Here is an 831-nt window from a genome sequence, read left to right as displayed (position 1 = left end):
TTCTTCTTCTTCTTCTTCTTCTTCTTCTTCTTCTTCTTCTTCTTCTTCTTCTTCTTCTTCTTCTTCTTCTTTCTTCCTCTTCTTTCTTCCTCCTCCTCCTTCTTTTGTAAAAAGAGAAACAAAATGTCTTCAAGGTTCTTTTTGAGACCCCTACCTCAACAGCTCCCGTGTTCAGAAGAACCAGTATCTCAGATGGTGAAACTCTGACAGATAAGAAGTTCTTTGTTATCGAGTGGGCCAGTTAGTTTTTTGGTCATGTCATAAAATGTGTAAAAGAGATTCACTTTAAGGAGCACGGGGTGATTTCGAACCATCATTTCAGTAGTTTGGGTCCTGGTCAGCTGGATCCATTTGCTTTTAGGCCTCCGAGAAACGGAAGCACCTGGTATGAGCCCCAGGACAGGCTGCTCGGTTCAGGCAACCAAGGAAAAGTAGAAGTGGATGGATTCAGGGACAAAATGCGCTCTTCAAAGCCACACCCCGAGTTTAGGCCCCACTTCCTGAGAGCTTATTCTTGCCTGAATTTATCAATGGATCCATTCATCCATCCATTGATGTCCTTCCTGTCCTCATGGTCCAGTCCCCTCTCGATTGCCACTGCCGGCTGAGAACCACTCCCTCGACACCTGCAGCTTTTGAAGGACACTTTACACACAGATCATAATATTGTGTAACGAAGTACCCCAAAACTCAGTGGCTAAAAACAGCAAGAATGTTAATAATTTTTGCCAGTTACCTGTGGGTCAAGGATTTGAGAATACTTTTAGTCAGGCATGGTAGCATACCCCTATAATCCCAGCACTTAGGGTCTGAGGCAGAAGGATCATGAGT

The sequence above is a fragment of the Microtus ochrogaster genome, unplaced genomic scaffold, assembly GCF_000317375.1.
Source record: "Microtus ochrogaster isolate Prairie Vole_2 unplaced genomic scaffold, MicOch1.0 UNK78, whole genome shotgun sequence".
NCBI classification, from domain to species: domain Eukaryota; kingdom Metazoa; phylum Chordata; class Mammalia; order Rodentia; family Cricetidae; genus Microtus; species Microtus ochrogaster.
Note: the sequence above shows the minus strand (reverse complement) of the source record.